Source organism: Esox lucius, chromosome 7, assembly GCF_011004845.1.
Source record: "Esox lucius isolate fEsoLuc1 chromosome 7, fEsoLuc1.pri, whole genome shotgun sequence".
NCBI lineage: Eukaryota > Metazoa > Chordata > Actinopteri > Esociformes > Esocidae > Esox > Esox lucius.
Window position 1 is genome coordinate 22664408 of NC_047575.1, and position 19243 is coordinate 22683650.

At 43.4% G+C, this 19243-nt stretch overlaps 1 long non-coding RNA gene across 4 annotated transcripts in view; it reads left to right on the forward strand.

The window, feature by feature from the left end:
* The window catches only part of LOC105010971, a 65267-nt gene extending 46803 nt beyond the window's left edge, over positions 1–18464 (forward strand). For all 4 annotated transcript variants that reach the window (XR_002197021.2, XR_002197019.2, XR_002197018.2 and 1 more), the window contains exon 3: positions 17479–18464. This is a non-coding gene — a long non-coding RNA (uncharacterized LOC105010971). The remainder of the gene's footprint in view (positions 1–17478) is intronic.
* The last annotated feature ends 779 nt before the right edge of the window (positions 18465–19243 follow it).

Consider the following 19243-nt stretch of genomic DNA (forward strand, 5'->3'; position numbering starts at 1 on the left):
GAATCAAATGTATGTAATTATACCCTAATAACAAATTAAACACAACGGTTCATTTATGTACAAATTATTATAAATATTTTCTATCAAAATGTATTTACTACAATTGCTATTTGCCAATGTTTTTGTGAGTGAAGTGATGTCACCCAAAAGTGCTCCCTCTGGTTACCTGCTGTTAGTCATTTTCATCTATATTTGCTGTGTCCAAATACAATGTTGTATAGAGAGCTAAGAATAATATATTAGTAAAACCTTTTTTGAAGCTGTAGTCCTGAGATTCAAATGAAAACAAAATACATTGCTCAAAGAAATTAAGAAATCATCACGGTGTAACACCAAGTCAATTAAACGTCTGGGATATCAATCTGTCCAGTTGAAGCATAAGCGATTATGAATCAATGTGACATGTTTTGGTGCAAATTAAAGTGACAACTGGAGCACTGGAGAGGCAAGAGCAAGACAACCCCCAAAAAGGGAATGCTTTTGCAGGTGATGGCCACAGACAATTGCTCTCTCCTTATCCTTCTTGACTGATTCTTCTCTAGTTTTGCATTTTGCTAGTGTCCTTGTCACTACTGGTAGCATGAGGCATTGCACAGGTAGTCCATCTGGTAAGCTGCACATACATACGTACCGTCGCAAGAAGGTTTGCTGTGTCTCCCAGTAGAGTCTTTAGAGCATGGTGGAGATACAAGGATTTGGGCCGTTACACAAGGAGAGATGGACAGGGCCGTAGAAGGGCATCAAACCAGAAGCAGGACCAGTATCTGCTCCTTTTGCAAGGAGGAACAGCGGGAGCACTGCCAGAACCCTACAAAATGTGGGCTAGTGGTCCGCATGTTTCTGACCAAACTGTTAGAAACAGACTCCATAAGGGTAGCATGAGGGCCCTGTGCTCACAGCCCAGAACCATGCAGCTCAATTGGCATTCGCCAGAGAACACCAGAAATGGCAGGTCTCACCGATGAGAGCAGGTTCACACTGAGCACATGTGACAGACGTGAAAGAGTCTGGAGACGCTGTGGTGAACGTTATGCTGCCTGCAACATCATCCAACATGACTGGTTTGGTGGTGGGTCAGTGATGGTCTGGGGAGGCACATCCTTGGAGGGTCACACAGACCTCCATGTGCTAGCCAATGGTACCCTGACTGCTATTAGGTATCGGGATGAAATCCTCAGACCCATCATCAGACCTTATGCTGGTGCAGTGGGCCCTTGGTTCCTCCTGGTGTAGGACAATGCCCAGCCTCATGTGGCCAGAGTGTGTAGGCAGTTCCTGGATGACAAAGGCATTGATGCCGTTGCCTGGCCCTCCCGTTCCCCAGAACCCAAGTCCAATTGAGAACCTCTGGGACGTTATGTATCGGTGCATCTGACGCTGCCAAGTAGTGCCACATATCTCCCAGGACACCATGCGCCACAAGAGCATGCCCAAATGTTGTCGGGAGTCCATACAGGCACATGGGGGCCATACACACTACTGAGTCACATATGAGTTGCCGTGACTAAAATCATGCAAGTTGGAACAGCCTGTGATTTCAATTGTTTACTTAGATTTTTGGTGTGAGTTTGAATCCAGCACTGAGCGGTTTGGTGATTTTGGTTTCCATTGACTGTTCTTCCGTCATTTTGTTCTCAACGAATTATGCAATGTACAGAAAATATTTTTGTCTGTAATATATTTCCTTCATTGAGACCCAATGTGTGATTCAAGTGTTACCTTAATTTATTGACCAGTGCATTTAAAAATAAGGATTTCTGTTTTTGATGCCGAAACTTTCTCTTGAATCAAATCAAAATGGCAAACCAAATCCCTGACAAAAATCTGTTCAAATGTAACTCCATTATGTGCTCCATTTGGCTCCTTGCATGTATATTAAAATTCTATCAAATGTAACTGCACATTGATTTCAACTTAGTGGGGAAAATATTTTTCATTTGCAGAATGTTTGGAAAAAAATGTATCCCGTGTTTAAACATTCACACCCCAACTCTCAGATTTGGTGGTTGACTGTATGAGAGCAATGTCTTGCCACTTGCTCCTCACAATATCTGGGGCAACATCATGTATCTTGAAGTTGATAAGTGGTGTCTTTTTGTTTGGTTTTCTTCCATTCTGACACGGAGAGAGGAATGACAATACATAATAAATCACAAATGTTAGACGTCAACTGAATAGTATTACTCCAACCACAAAACCCACAATACAAAGAAAAGCTCCCCCCCCACCTGATCTTTCACTATCTACAAATGTAGTATTTTAAATACATTCCTGTTTTGTCTTCAGAAGAAGAGAAAAATACATTATTTCTTCATGCTTTAAAAAATAGCACCTTATTGTTAACACCATTATTTACCATTCACTCTAGACCAGTACAATTACAATACCAGTTTACCCTGCATTGCTCCTTGAGCCATTAGAGGGTTTCAGTGTTTTCCTAGCCTTCATCAGCCAAGGTGACTCTCTCCAGTGCAGTCCATGGCCTTGACATCATCACAACCATTCTCCAGTGAGCTGAACACTGAATCGTTGCCATGCTTTATGAAGCCCAGATGGTTTCACGTAAACATCAAGTACGAAATGTAATAATCATAATTTGAAAATCTCTTTTTAGCAGATGCTTTTTTGTTCCAGAAAACAGACATCGCCCTCAACTTTTACTGTGTATCCATATGCGCAGCAGAATATTATTTCCAGGATCAGACAGGTTAAGTGCCTTTCACAAGGGGTTTAGTAGCTTGATTATCCACCTACCTACCTGTTGTGAACCAAGGCCATTTCCTAAATAGCTTCTGCAGACAGACACTGCTGTAAAGTTAAAACAGTTCAGCATTGGAACTCGCTTTATGTCTACAATGTTTCCATGCAATAAACCATAGTTTTTGTGTGCCGAGTATTTGGACAAAACGAGTATTGTTACGTATATGAGCAATTTTCTGGATACGGATATGATACGATTATATAATGTCATTATCTATGAGCTGATAAAGCTGAAAACCAGACGTTGTCATATCATTAACACAGTGCAGAATGCTGAACGCTCAATTGGTTGTTTCTGCTGTCAGTAAAGACTTGGGTGGGTTGATAGTTGATCCTGCTGCTATGAGTGGATTCTCAGAGATGCTCTCCAACACACCACACACACACACAAACAGACATACACACACATGACAGCACCTGTATTTACTTTCACCGTGGTCTCTTTTGCTGAACTTCTTTTCCAAATATGTTTTGTGTTAATCAAAATCATTTTATAGCTAGCCATTTAGCTAGTTATATTTTCCTTTTATTTTGGGCATTGTATTTAGTGTAGGTATACAAGCTTTCTTACATTTTTTACAGTTATTGGTCTGATCACTTGTCAATTTTAACTGATGGAAATTACTAACACTGCAGTACAAATGTAAATCTTTCACCCGTCACTCCTCATAAATTTTATTTGGAAAGGACATGGAAAGAGACAAGCAAACAAAACAAATGTATTAATACACATATTCTTGTGACATACATTATTTTCTTAGCAGCAAGCATGAGGTTCAAGGCATTGTTCCTCCCTCAACTCCCCACACACAGGCACGTGCACAAGGCTCAACCTGTGCAGAGGACACGCCCCTTTGTTACCTAGTGCCCTATCCAGTGGACATGTGCCCTTCCGCCCTGGCGACGTGCGGCGTCCGTCTTCTTTCGCGCGTCACTCACTCCAACACAATCTTCCCTCCGTGTGAGCCGACAACTCCGCCCACTTTTATAGATTCAGCACGTGCCTCGCGGAAGGTCTGTGCACGGTACTGCCACACACACATGCAGGCGGCTTCCAAATCTTCACTTTTCTCAGGATTAATTGTTTCCTCCGGTACAAACATAAAATGTGGATTGGAATTCATAGTCATCTATTTTAGATTCATTCTTTGTCTAATTCACGTTGTCTAGTAGGCGATTCCATTGATGAAAAAGGGTCTACTTTTATGAGGTGTGCTAGTCAAGCCAGTGCTTTAAATCGTTTTTTCCCCCCCAGAATGACAGATTATATAAAAGATAAAATAACAAATTAAAAAGGAAACTAGGTGTTAGAAGGCAAACATTTTGCTGTGCTTGAAAGTTAAACAGCCTACTGGGCAAACTTAAGTAGATTGCGTCCATGCACTTATTAGCATGTTTTGATAAGGATGATCAAAATAAGTAATGTGCATTGGCCACCTGAGCTGTCAGGGTCGTTTTTAAACCATGAATGTTTTTCACAGTGATAATCACTGTGTGTGCTGAGTGATGGTGCATTGACACGCAGATGAGATAGGCTTTACCATAATATCAAACGCACGTCCAAGTTTTTTCGTATCACGAGTATATCCAACAACAAGTATCACGTGACCAACGGATACAACTATGGATATGAGTATGACAAGATGGACACACTCCTAATTTATGGTGATAGATGTCTGGTCTAGGGTTTACCGTCCTCGGCCCGCGGTTTGCTGAAGCATCTGTTTACCATAGGCCCAGTCGGTCTGTCAACCTAGATCAGGTTCTTCTTCTGTCTCCATTTCTGTGGCAGTAGATGGCTTGTAAAATTAATCAGATCACACAAAGGACAACAAAATGCATATATACCTACAGATTGTTTCTGCATTTAAAATATACCTAAACAATTATATGATGCTGTGTTTGTAATTGCTGTGTTTGTCAGAGCACACTCTGTCTTTTCTGGCTTTGTTGATATGTAATATTTTAAATACTAATAAATATCTTAACACTTAACAATGACTTTAACAATAGCGAAACAATCAAATGATCAAAGCAAAACTAATTATTGGTAAAGACCAGTGGTCTTTTAAACACACTACTAAACCCGTAAGGGCCCTGTCCTCACAGACACATCCAGTTGCTAGGAGCATCCTTCTGCAGCATCTCCACAGCTAACAAGTACATCAGCAGTCACAGTAACCAGTACCTCCACAGCTAACAAGTACATCATCAGTCACAGTAACCAGTACCTCCACAGCTAACAAGTACATCAGCAGTCACAGTAACCAGTACCTCCACAGCTAACAAGTACATCAGCAGTCACAGTAGTCAGTACCTCCACAGCTAACCAGTACATCAGCAGTCACAGTAACCAGTACCTCCACAGCTAACAAGTACATCAGCAGTCACAGTAACCAGTACCTCCACAGCTAACAAGTACATCAGCAGTCACAGTAACCAGTACCTCCACAGCTAACAAGTACATCAGCAGTCACAGTAACCAGTACCTCCACAGCTAACAAGTACATCAGCAGTCACAGTAACCAGTACCTCCACAGCTAACAAGTACATCAGCAGTCACAGTAACCAGTACCTCCACAGCTAACAAGTACATCAGCAGTCACAGTAACCAGTACCTCCACAGCTAACAAGTACATCAGCAGTCACAGTAACCAGTACCTCCACAGCTAACAAGTACATCAGCAGTCACAGTAACCAGTACCTCCACAGCTAACAAGTACATCAGCAGTCACAGTAACCAGTACCTCCACAGCTAACAAGTACATCAGCAGTCACAGTAACCAGTACCTCCACAGCTAACAAGTACATCAGCAGTCACAGTAACCAGTACCTCCACAGCTAACAAGTACATCAGCAGTCACAGTAACCAGTACCTCCACAGCTAACAAGTACATCAGCAGTCACAGTAACCAGTACCTCCACAGCTAACAAGTACATCAGCAGTCACAGTAACCAGTACCTCCACAGCTAACAAGTACATCAGCAGTCACAGTAACCAGTACCTCCACAGCTAACAAGTACATCAGCAGTCACAGTAACCAGTACCTCCACAGCTAACAAGTACATCAGCAGTCACAGTAGTCAGTACCTCCACAGCTAACCAGTACATCAGCAGTCACAGTAACCAGTACCTCCACAGCTAACCAGTACATCAGCAGTCACAGTAACCAGTACCTCCCCAGCTAACCAGTACATCAGCAGTCACAGTAACCAGTACCTCCCCAGCTAACCAGTGCCACAGCGACTCTCTCAGCTGATGGAGCCTCTTATCAACACAGACCGCCCAGTGAAAGGGACTTAGCAGCTATCATTTAGGAACCAAACAATTGCAGAGTGATATTAATGGGTGTTCAATGGTAGAGCGTGAGAGGCCTCTCCATGTAGGCTCAATGACCCCCTTCAGCCTCTGACGGCTTATACAATGACAACAGGTTGACAGTGTGTTGTTTAGCTCCAAAACCCTGGAAACCTGAAAAGACAGAGCCTTTTATCTGCATGGGGCCTCCTAGTTAACTCTCCTGCTTGTGTGGGCCTGGATCTCTGTTGTGCTCTGTTCGGTCAACACAACCACTTTTGGGGTTCTGTTCAGTCTGTTGTTAATATTATTAATCCTCAGAAAAATGTGAATTACTTTAACCATAAATCTCCATTTTGGGAAATAATGTGAACATGTAAATCCAGTGGATTCGTATTCATGACTTTTTTGATTATCCATTCAGTTTTATTAGAGCGTTTCAAAATAGTTTTTTTTTAAAGTATGTACTATGTATGTAAGTATGTTTTCCTAATGTAGTCAGGTATGTGAAAGCCTTGTCTGACATTATCCTGTTTCTCCTCAGACCTTCCACACCCAGTTAACAGACTAGATGAGCCAAGATGTATAGTGCTGTTGCTTGGAGTTTATTTTAAGAGCTCTGTTTTTCCTGTATTTGCGAAACTCTAATCTGAATGCGTCGTCCAGATGTAGCTATCTAGCTATGCTGAGGTAAAAGGGACTGTGGTCCTGGAGAATCTTGCTGCCTCAGCAGTCCCTGGTCCAGCTGGCCCAGAGGCCATGCGGGGCTAGGAATCATTGGTTCCAGCTGTGCTTCCATTTATGGGATGGTTGGACAATTAAATGATTGGATTAGATAGGAGAAGCGAGTGGACTGAGGGATGAGAGAGGTTCTGTTTTTACTGCACCAACCAATAAAGGCCTCCTGAACAGAACAGCAAACTGACTGAACTCCAGTTACTACAACATTGTTTAACACATTTTATATTAATGGGAAATTTTGGTTAATTGCTTGTTAGACCTCGTTTTCCACTTTTAGTGTTGAGGCATCATCCAGACAAGTTCCATTTCTGAGATTTATTTGTCTGTCTAGCAGTCTGCTCGAGCCATACACTGCAGTGGCCTGTCACACCAAAATTAATGCTTCAAAACTCCCTAAAATAAACGACACAACTATCAAATTCTACTGAGGTCTACAAAGGTATGTTAATGCAAAAAGACTTTGAATGATTCAATGATTTCAATGATTACGATCATTAATATGTATAATTTGAACTATGTTTCCTGCTTTGCCATTGTCTTGTTACTCCTATGAAGAGATGGTTTAGATGCACATTTTGGGGTGAGCCCACGCCCACTGCAGTAAATGGCTTGTGAACGCAGCTAGACAGCCAAATAAATCTCTGCAATGAAACTTTAACCAGAACAACTCTTTATTATGCTTCAACACTAAAAGTAAGTGGAAAATAATAATTTGCTTCAGGAGGTATCCTGCATTCTTCTTCATTTATCTATTTTCATGTCATGCCCAGCATTTAGCTAAGATGGTAATGATGAAATGTTTTTTTTGGGAGATGCCATACATTGTCTAATTTTGAGATGCAACAAGTCATCAAACCAAATTATATTTATTTCCATTCTATGAAATCTGTAAACGGGAAGGAAAATGAATGTAGTAATTTCTCTAAACTCCATAACAATTTACTAACAATATTGACCTCTTGACATAGATGTAGAATCGGTGTCCATTTAAAGATATATTTCCTTATTGTTCTATTGCCCCAGCATGGTCATGAAACATCTGCCCTATTGTAATAAGTCAATTGTGAGTAATTTCATTGAGTGTAATCGATTCATGATTCTGTCAGAGTAAGCGTCCTTTCAACAAGGCCATTTGTCTGCTGGACCTGCTATCAGTAAACACCAAAATAAGATGGACTGGAGCCTGCCATAGCTGTTACTGGCCAGACCGTTAGCTAGCAGCAGGCCTTGATTTGGTGACATGGCCTCTACTATTTTTCCCCAAGGCAAGAATTAATGCGATCCGTTTAATGGCAAATGAATAACCATAACACATCCATGGCAGACGAGTGTGCCATTGATCTGTCTGGAGTCGTTCACCCCCCCCCCCCACTGCTGCTGTGTCAGCCACTCTCCCCCATCAATATGCTCTTGCCCATTGACCCCTGGGACAGATCAATGGTATTGATCGAGAAGGGCAAGGGCAGGGTCCATGACTGGCCCCACCAGCCTGCCTGCCTTGCCAGACCGTCAGCTAGAGACACAATATGATTGTCATTGTTGTCCCACTGACCAGCTAGCTGGCTTGTTGGCTGTTGAGAGTAGGGGAGGGCTGTCTGTCCATTTCGGTCTGTCTGTCTGCCTGTCTGCTGGATAACATCTTATGATTCCTGTCAGGTTGACACTCTCTTGACGAACTGTCATCGGAATTCAGGGATAATCGTTGAATCGTTAAATGTCTGAGTTCTTTGAGATACAGAACAGTGTTTCTGTGTGATAATGAGAATACCTCAGCCATGATGACTTTCTCCTTCATATCAGTGAGGCATCACAGACATTTGAGAAAATGTATTTAATGTACCTCTATAAACGAGTATTTCATCCTTTACATTTTAACTGGAATATAATAAAGACAACCCGGAATGACACTGTACACGTTCTGTTTCCCCTGCCAGTCAAAACCAACCAAACGTGGTGTTCCTAGATTCACTACACACTCTAGACTAAAGAAATGGAGAGGATAGCGACGGAATGGGGAGGAGGGGTGAAGAGAGAAGGAGGGGGGGAAGGCGTGGAGGAGGGTTAACACATGTTGTCTAGCCATGTGTGTGTGTGTGCGCATGCGTGTGTGCGTAGGGGGGGGGGTTGCTTGTGGTAGCCATGCTCTGATTGGTGCACCCCAGAACTAGCGTTGGTGGTGTGTGTGTGTGGAAGGAGTGCGACGGTAGCTCCAGACGTTGCAGTGACAAGGCTGTAATGGAGCTGATTGATCACCAGTCCTGCTGTACAGACATCCTCCCCCTCTCCCTCCCTGTCCCCTTCTCTCCCTCCCCTTCGTCATACACAACGCCCCCCCCAGCCCTGTCAATAGCCCCGTTATCAGCAAATGGACCAACCCTCCCCACGTAGACTGCAACCTGGTCACGGTGGTGACATTGGCTGTGGGTGGATGTGAAGTAAAATAGTTGTAGTGTTTTAGCTGTTACCTTTCTATGTCCTGCTGTTGTTTTGAGCTAACATATGTATTCCTGTGTGGAGCGGCAGAGTAATTTCTCTGAAGGATCTCTGCATTGCAGCAAAGCCGAGACATGGGGGTTCTGCTGTTTAAATTAAAGCACATAATCAATCAATGATATCATTTGCAGTCCCCGTCTGCTTGCCCGCTCTGTCGCACAGGGTCACAACCCTAATCCATCCAGGGTGTTGAGAGTGATGGGTCGAAGGCTTTGCGCTTAGGACGAGTCGTCAAGGGCAGTTCACACTCAGATAAAAAGAAAAAAATCTACTTATCTGCTTTGTTTTTCTGAAGATTTAATTTACAACAGTTCAGTGTTAATTGTATGACGCCAAGCTGTGACAGCCCCTCAACTCATTGTTATTTAGAAACCTGTACTGTTTCATATTTACATCAAATGCGTAAGACGAGTATTGTTGGTGGCTGTGATTATGTTTTGGGATAAGGACAGTGAAGCTTGATATCTGTTTAGCAGGAGTGGGAAGAAAGATGTAGTTTTGAGACTATATGTACCTAACTGATGAGTATTCAGCAGGGACTCTACAGTAGGACAGGAGTGTTTCGGTCCAGCTTCATTAACTGAAGCACTGTAGTATGGATATGGTAGGGGATCTTAAGGGAATAGATAGACAGTGTAGTATGGATATGGCAGGGAATCTTAAGAGTTCAAAGTGAAAAACAAAAAGGCTAAATCCCTGTGATTTCAGTGTCATTATGAATTTCTCTCTCCCTCTAATACTTCTAGAGTTGTTAGGCTGTTCGATTCTCCTTTGTCTGGTCTGACAGTGCTGTAGGTCCGCCTGCGTGCACGCCTCAGTGATTCAGTCCCAGTATTGAGGCTGTGTCTGTGTTGCTGTCGGCGTTCAGCGTTGGGTGACCCCGTCATTGTACGTCGGCACTCTGTCTTCGCCTGTGTGGCGTTGAGGGATTGTCGCGGTGTCTGCCGGTGTCTTCCGTCTGCCTTGGTCCGTGTGCTACTCCCTTTGAGTGACACTCGTCCGCTGGTAAATTCATGTTTCGTCTGTGACTGTGTCAGTGCGCTGTGTCAACATGCCTGTGTTGAATCTGTGGCGCGTCGGGATCTGTATTGTGACAGCGCGAGCCAATGTGTCCCTCTCCTTGGCTTAACCCGCCAGGCGGCTGGCTGCAGTGTGTGAGTCCTCCTCTGGAAACACGAGGAACTCTTCAGCAGAACGGGTGAAACGTGCGCATCGGCAGAGGCTGTATGAAGGGAGTGAGAGAAAGAGAGGGAGAGAGGGGGAGGGAGGGGAGGGCTGTTGCTACAGACTCCTGCTGCCGTAGTGTAGTACCACACTCTTGGCAAATGAGCGGCCGCAGACGGAAGTCACAGGCGGCCAGACAAGCGGACAGGTAGAGGATTGTGGTGGGGGGGTGGGTGGGGGGCTGGGTGGGGGTGGGGGGCTGGGTGGGGGTGGGGGGCTTGGTGGGGTTGGGTGGGTGTGGTGCGTGTGGGTGCTTTGGGAGACAAAATGTGCGTTTTTTTTGCTGTTGTTGTTGCGATTGCACTGTGGTGTTGATGTTGGACAGTGTCACGACGGGGCTCATGTCCTGGAGGGTAAGGAGGGGCAGGTTGTGGGTGATGAGATGGAGATGATGATGCAAGCGGGGGGTTGGGGGGGGGGGGGGATGCGTCCCACTTCACTGACCTGCGTCTGGCTCAGCCGCCCCCCACGGACTTCCCAGCAGCTCCCTTTCTCCTATTCTTTTCTTTCTTTCTGACTGCTCTTTCCACCCCCCCACCCCCCTCTTCTTCTGCGTACTCCGTGCAAAGATGGATGACAAAGGCGTAGTGGGCACAGAGACAGAAGAGTGTGTGTTGTGAGGAGCAGGGCGATAGAGAACACTTGTGTTTCCGGAAGCCTCTGCTTTGCTCTGTGTTCCCCGGAGAGAATTGTTAGTGGGAGGAGTTGGGGGGGGGGGGGGGAGGACGAAGGAGTGAGGGGGGTTGGTGAACTAGGAGTGAAAATGACATGGGTATTTTTTGACTGCAGTGTGGGGCTTTGTTCAGATTCATGACAGGGCACTGTAGATTCTTTCATGACAATAATAATAATGTGTCTCGATACCTCCGCTTGTGTCTATACTTGTGTGGAAATCTCTGTGTCGGAAGCTTATTTCCTGCTCTCGCTTGGCTCTCGGTGATAACTTACTTCTGGACCGTGTAGAGCTTGTTGCGGAGTGTGTGTGTTCGAAGTGGCGGGGGGGGTAGAGAAAGCGATGTGTGTGTGTGAAGGTGGGGGTTGGTTTGGCGGGGGGGGGTGCAGTAGCAGTCAACGGCATGGGGTGGCACTAGTGCTGGGGGATGCTCTGCTCTGTGTGAGCTAGCTCTGCAAAGGAGACAACTCTTGTTTCGTTAGGCATTTGTTTCATCCTGATAAGTATAGTTTTTTACCTGCCGCTTCCGCTAATCCGGTCAACCAAGAGAAACGGTAGCATCGCGTAAAATATAGATTTTCAGATGATTTAATTTCAGGCTGAGGTTATGCCTCTGCGAGTAAATGGGGGGGAGGGGGGGGGCGGGGGGTCTGGTCACCCCTGTGGTTGAAGACTTCAGACTGGGGCCATTAGGTGGCTGTGCTCCCTGGCATTAGCTGTGGAGGTCAGCATCTGTGGGTGCAGGTGGAGGGTCGGAGGGCCGGCACTGAGACCATCCATCCCAAGGGAGAGAGAGAGAGATGTAGACTGATGATCTGCCTGCCTGTCGACGCTCAGAGGACAAAGACGCGAGACCGGCCGTCTGGCTGGGGGGCTTTCCTCTGCCAGCACAAAGGCTAGTTAGCACAGGGCGCAGCAGTGCAGGGAGTGCTGGCTGGTCTGATGCTAGCTGTGGCTCTGCGCTGCGACAGGGGAAAAAAGTCTGACCATCTCCATCGAGCCTCGTCCCTGTTTTTTTCCCTCTTTGTCTTCTCTCATATTTCCTTCTTTATTTGTTGGCATTATGTTTTGCTGTTACCGTTTAGCGTGTTTGTCGTGTTCCTATATGTTCTCATATGTCTCTGTCTATGCCCGTCTTTGTGTGTGTAGTCTCCGATACGAAATCTCTCTGAAACGAAGGGATAACTCATCTTCAGAGAAGGGGAAGGGAATTTTCTTATCCCGCTCTATCCGCAGCGGGGAACTGTTGTTTGATGGAGCCTGTCGGTACATTACCCAAGCAGTCAGACTGACACGCAGGGTTGTTTTGGGGCCGGGTTATGGTAAGGATGCACCCAGGTATGATGGTAGTGAGGGACAGAGCAGGACAGTGACCGATGTGAAGCTGCTCGCCCCCAAGTCTGTCCGAACAACTGAACGACTGTGGGCGTCTTCTCCGTGCAAAGACCCGGTTGTACTTCTCCTGTTCCCTGAGACCCTGTTGTACTTCTCCTGCTCCCTGAGACCCTGTTGTACTTCTCCTGCTCCCTGAGACCCTAACTTGTGAGCTCTCTTGATGAAAAATCACGGGTTAGGCTCTTGGGACGCGGGCGGAGGGCACGAGCGACTACAGTAGCAACCCATTGTGCCGGCCATGGGTGGAGTCGGGATGGAACAGCTGCTGACATCAATGTTAGACATATCAGGCCAGGAGGAAGGGGAAGATAGAGAGACGGTGGATGATGAAGAGAGCATTGTTGATAGTGGAAGGAAAATGTACAGTTGTTTCGTTCTTGTTAGTCTTTACTGTTGATTAAACCCTCACTGACATCCCTGGGTTCTTATGGTGATCGTTACGCGTGTAACAGAGTAGAATATGATCGCCTGTGCGGCTTTGCAAATGTAAAGACAATAGTAGTTGAAGTTGAGTTTTGTCCGTAACGTTAGAGACTCATAATGGTCACCACAGAATGTAGGTTAATACAATACTTGTTGGTCCATTCCACCTATTTTCAAGGAAGAGGTGTTTCATTGAACTGGAACATCTCCTTGTTTGAATAGGTCAAACTGCCTTTGTGTATGCAATGACAACCATGTACGTCCATGAAGCACAGATTTGGGATTAGCTTTTTTAATATGTGAAATTGTTGGAATACATGTTAGAGTCAAAATCTATTTAATCCAGCACATCCCATACTAAAGAGCAATAGAACTGCCGCCAGCCTCCTCCCCCCGCCACCATCTTACGGTGTGAAAAATGAAACTATTTGTTGATCAGCAAATTTTGATCAACAGACAGACCATACGCAAATTGCATTTACTCTGCTACCTACTTAACTGTGCTAGAGCCAGTGATATTTATCATGTTACACTGCCTTGCTTGAAATATGGTGTGAACATACAGCAATTACATTCACCCATCATTCGAAAAATATATTTCCTATAATTCCTCTAAATATTTGTATGATTTCTTTTGATTTCCTTTTATTAATGTGGAGATTTATAAATATTTTCTGTAATCTTTACATTTTAATAACAAAATGCAATGTTTTCCTGTAATTTAAAAAACATGTTTTTTTAAATTACGAAGTAATGTGAAGGCATGCTTAAATTTCACCATACCTATTACTGCTTTTAGACAAAAATCTAGATTTGTTCAATATAGATTTAATGACATGATAATGAACCAGCAAACCTGAAATTATCATAACAGGTACTGTTCAGTTACTCTTATATTGCAGACATTTGCTTTAATCAATTTTAGCTGTATGAGATGCAAACAAAACAACTATTAATTATTGTACTATATTTTGCATTATACACTGTATGGAATCTGAATATTTGTTCATTAAGGAAACATTATTTACCTTAGTAAACAGTTTACCATATGGTTTATAAATTGTTTTAATTTAATTTAAATAAACATTTCACATATTAATAATTAGCAGATTCTGCAATCCAAACACACACACACAGTTAGTTCATTAATTTGAAGGTAATTTTTTTACCCTTTCTGCCAGCAATTGCTAGTATAATCTCAATGCCAGTCAAAGCTAGTATTGCCAGTAAATATGGAAACTAGATGATGTTCAATTATTATAACTTCTCAAATAAATTTTTACATTTAGTATAGTTAAGTCAGTGATGTTTAGTACAGTACATACACATACATATCCACAAGCAATATGGGAACAGAACAAGAATATTATTACATTTAAAAACGTGTGACAGAAATGTATTTTAACTCTGAGAGACTGAGATAGTGTTTATGATATGAAATAAGAACTTTTTATATTTATCTTTTAACCAAGATAACACAACTACAACTCCTTTCTGCTTTACCAAAGGCAACTTGAGATATATTTATATATATATATATATATATATATATATATATATATAAAATGTATTAACAAATTTCTGCTAAATTAACCACATCCTAATTTGGTTTTCATAGTTAACAATGCCAACTAATCAGTCTGCGTCTGTGCCACAGCACCCACAGCAACAGCTGAAGGAGTGAGTGCTATGCCCCATGAATACCAAGCAGTCAGGCATGATGCCACCACGAGGGCAGAGCTGGTGCACACAAAACAGCCAGACAGTTTTATTAGGATGTGTCTGACATCCAGCGAAGCATGGCAGCCAGTGAGGCAGGTAGGGAGGCAGCTAATACTTGCAAGAAGCCCACTGAAATCCTCAGCAGCACTGGGCTGCTAGCGCCGTCAACGCTAACCAACCAAGTTCAGCCCATAATGTCGTCTGAAGGAGCCATTAGACCTAGTCAAATCATTTCAGAAACCCTCTTTAGCTGCTAACATTGTTCAATATGGAATAGACGAAATCTGTACAAAGACCAATTATTTTACAATTTGAAACTGGTGCATGTAAAATTAATTTATTTAGCATTGACATGAATTACACCCTGGTAAAAACCAATAAAAAAACAAATAAAAATCATTTAGGATTTTCCATCATTATTTTCCTCATATTTTGGAACAATCTAATGCAAATCTTGTGAAACAAGTCTAGTTAATAAAGTTCCAGAAGAATCCTATAGAATGGGTTTCTATAATTTTTTTATATAAAGCGATCAATAATGTCCATCTATAATTAGGATCCTGTAAGATGTTCCTCCATTATGTTTTGGCTAGGGCAATAGCCTATACGGCTGAGTCTGATAGGAAAATTCCAGAATATGGAGAGAATCCATAAGTGTGTAAGATCATTCTGGATATAACCTTTGTATACCTTTAGGTTACAAGCTGGAAAGTAGATATTTGGCTCTCAATTTATTTTATTTAGCTGCTTTTGCAACATAAAATAGATTTGAATGTAAAACTTAAATATGGTAGGTTTTTGATATATTAGGGAAAATCCCTTTTAATTTAAAGGTAATTCATCCAGCAAACCATGAAGTCTACCTACATAAGTGTTTGTTTACTCCACCAAAACTAATTAAAATAATAAAAACTTTAAATGAGCAGATAAAACAAAGAGAAACCACCTGAAAATGTCTTGCGATTAGATTCCCAACCAATGTGGGGACAGGTCCTCATTCTCCCACTGATTATCAACCCAAACAGTTGGAGATTCTATTAAATGTATTCAAATAATTAAACCATATCAGTTCTTGTTAATATGAATCAGGAATTTGACAAAGACATTAGGAAAATGCCTGAATAGTGCAGTTTAACAGAAAGAGGAACTAAATATAGCTCTGACATGACAAACGCATTAAATGAAAGTTACACAGCCAGAAAAATAACTCCAACAGTTTCTCCATTTCTGTTTCCATTTAACACACAGTGTGACATTTTATACAACATTCAGATTTTTTGGCTCAGCAAAAATGTAGGTCACTGCGAAAGACGAAGGCTTCTCTTGAATAAACTTCTTTCAGTATGTAGTTTTGCATTTTATCTGCGTGTCATCAGTTTCTTGCGGTAGAAAAGATTGATTCTATCCCCGACCAGCCGTAGATAAACCCTGTTTGTAAACTATTCTAGATTAAAGGGTTTTGCCAACAGACCTGGCGTCTGTGAAGAGAAAGACTCCATTCTTAACAGGTGTCTGTGTGTGTGATGCTCTGCACTTCCCTTTTGTGTATTAAACAAATCATGAAGGCATACTGACCACCAGGCCCGGCGCATTACAATTGATGTAAAAGATCATCTTGTATTCTGCCATTGATTGTCAGGCATTGTTATGTCGTGTTGAGCTGCAGCTCAGCACATCTCTTATCTCAGGTAGCCGGAGGGAGCAGCAGGTGTGTGTGTGACAGCGGGGTGGGTAGGGGCGGAGTGGAATGGGGAGCCTGACCATGTCTGATTTTCCAGACACTGCGGCAGGAGGCCAGACCTGAGGAAAACACAAAGTCAGACAAATGACAACTCCGTGACCTGGGATAAACTCCATTACAGTTGAACGATGAAGGATGAAAACACTATTCAGGGGGCAGTATCTTATTTACTTTCGGCTTCCCTGGGAAATAGTTTGTTTTCACCACAGGCACAGGGATGGATTATTGAGACACAGATGCCTGCTCTAGGTTTGCCAAACGTGTGCTGGTCTGCACGCCTGTCGTATGGGCATTCTGTCTGTGTAGGCGCAGTCAAACATCCCATGATGCTGCTCTAGCAGGGTTTTTCTGCCCTCCCTCTTCCAGACCCACTCTTTCCCACTTCCCTTTCCCTCCATCTCCACATCCACGGTTACCTCGCTGCCTCACTCTGATCTGCGAATCACTTCGTCAGAGGCGTTACCACGGTAACATGGTATCTGGATCCCAGCTTGCCAGAGTTATTGAACCGCAACTGGCTGGGATAATTAGGCTCTCTTTGGGTTTTCAGTGGCTGGGACTTGAATGTGACCTACAGCTGGTCTGGCTGCGTCGCCACAGGCTAATGCTTTTAACCCATTGGTTAGTTGGCCACCAGCTACTTGGACCAATGAAGGAATGTGTCTTTTACCTGGCAAGGCCAATTTGAGAATGTAGACTTAGTCCCGGAGAAAGCAAACAGACTTACACAAGAACACACACTGAAATACCGCATACTTGTGCCCAATTATGTTGCTGCTGAAAGAGATCATGATAAAATAACGTTAGTTTGTCCTTGAATGCACTGCCTAACACATGCAGAGATGGTCACTGGACAAACAATCTGCTTAATTATATTTCACACAGTCACTGGTTATAATGGGAATATTTAAGTGACCCGAGTACATGAATCCAAAGGATTTTTCAGGTAACATTGTATTTTCCCTGATTTTGTTCCTTCTCTCACTAACTACTATCATTCTTGTTCAGGAAGCGTGGCGTGGCCCCCTCTTTCTCTCTGTCTGGACACTCCCAGGTAAGACCCAATAACAGCCACTGGAACACTAAGATACTAAGATGAAATATTACACTATATGCCCCATTAACATCTTAACTAGAACCTCAGTCTCTGCAGTATCTGGTACCTTTGGAGGCATTTCACTGTGTTTTCATTAAAGTGGGCACATTGGCTCAACACGAGTCGGTAGAAATGTCAGCTATGTTGGCCACTGCTCTGCCAGACAGACAGACGTGAGTTGGGTAATCAGCCATAGTTGTTTTGCGACCTGCTTCTAGCATTGCTTTTCTCTACAGATAGATGCCCACTGTGGACAGTGAGACACAAGACAATATTTTAGTCAGCTTCATCCCACTGCAGTCATTTAAAACCATGATGTCCTGCCTCTTTTTCTTTTGTTTGTCTCTTTTTTCTGTCTACCTCAATTTCCCTCTCATTCTGTCATTAACTCTCAGCTTCCTTTTCCCTCGCACCCTCTGTCTCTCACTCTCTTTGACACTCTGTTACTGTCTCTCTTTTCCGTTCTCCCTTTTCCTCTCACCCTCTCATTGGTATGCAGTGGCTGTTCCCCAGGCGACCGGGCCACTGGGTTCGGGCTAAACTGACTGCAGGAGGAGCGTCAGCTCCGTAGTAGAGAGGACAGCAGGACAGCAGGTAAGGGTAATGAGAACAGGCAGAGAAAGGAGGAGGCGGACAAGAGAAAGGAGGAGCGCAAGCTAGTTGTCCCAAAGGGGCTTTGGGGGTGAGGGACCATACACTGTCCAGACAGACACACACACACACACACACACACACATACACACACACACACATTCAAGATTAAACACATGAGCAGATACATTCAGTTAAAGTGCATTTATGTATCCAAAAAAGCTACATATCATTTCTCACAAACACACAATGTGAATTTGTGAAATGTTTAGCTCATTTGTTTGCTTTGCAAGATACTTTTTTGTTTTTTGAGATACATGCATATACGTTTTACAAAATGTATTTTTGTAAACTAAAGAAATAATAATTACAATGTAACGCAAATGGTATCTAATGTCATTATGAATTGTGTAAAAATAAACGGATTAATATGACATCTTCGTCTGTTTCTTTTGTTATTTCAATTTCAACCTAATGATATGTAAGAACTGTTGGTTTCCACAGTGTTTTGCATTGCATGAGAGCATATTGGTTGCGTAGGCAACGCCTGGCGGAGGGGAATTATCCACAAATATCCTAGATTCAGTGTGTCTGGGTGTGTTTGTGTGTATGTGTAGCCAGACTGTGCTTGGGGAGCAGTGCGGCCAGGCTGCAGATATCATCCATCTCCCTGTCACTGGCCCAGGGGCTGCTGGGAAGGCAGCAGACAGCTCCTCGGCTCTGACGACCGGAGCTGCATCCTAATTCTCCAACTCGGATCGCACGGAACCATCACTCTCTACACTCCTCCCCCGCCACCCAGGACGGAAAATCGTTAACCCTGCAATCTGGGAACAAAGCACAGCGCTAAGCCAGTCTACCAAAGCCTGTTGCTCGCATCTTCTCCATTATTCCTCATATTTGACCATGTCTCACAGTTCACACACTGACTGGGCAATGAGTTGTTAATGAGGTGAAAGACGAGAATTTGAAAGCCCTAGCTGAATCTCAGCAAACAATCTGAAATAGTTCCACTGCCTGCACTTCTGTTGGTAAACTTAGCTTATTATGTTTATTATTTGTAAGGTCTTCTATCCTGCACTGACT